We start from the raw sequence: 249 nt of genomic DNA on the forward strand, positions 1-249 counted from the left end.
CACATTCGCGGAAGATTGCTTTTTGTTGTTTTTACTCCTCACGTTCTCCACTCGAGGAAAACAAAACAAAACCACCTTCCAGATGTCGCTCCTGGGACCACAGGAATGAGGTGCCGCGTCTCGTGTGAGCCCTCAGCTCCCGCCGCCGTCTCCCCGCCCGGGGTGTCAGCCCCCCACCAGGCTCTGTAACTAGGGAGCCCGGCTGCTGCAGGCGCCGGAATGTGCTGGAGACGGGCTGGGCGAGGGCGG

At 61.8% G+C, this 249-nt stretch overlaps 1 protein-coding gene across 1 annotated transcript in view; it reads right to left on the reverse strand.

Annotated features, from left to right (window-relative positions):
- Positions 1-249, reverse strand: part of RNF144A (ring finger protein 144A) — a 27,389-nt gene that overhangs the window by 26,324 nt on the left and 816 nt on the right. The gene's annotated exons all lie outside the window — the stretch shown is intronic.

This window comes from Myotis brandtii, unplaced genomic scaffold (genome assembly GCF_000412655.1).
Source record: "Myotis brandtii unplaced genomic scaffold, ASM41265v1 scaffold247, whole genome shotgun sequence".
In the NCBI taxonomy this organism is placed as follows: Eukaryota; Metazoa; Chordata; class Mammalia; order Chiroptera; family Vespertilionidae; genus Myotis; species Myotis brandtii.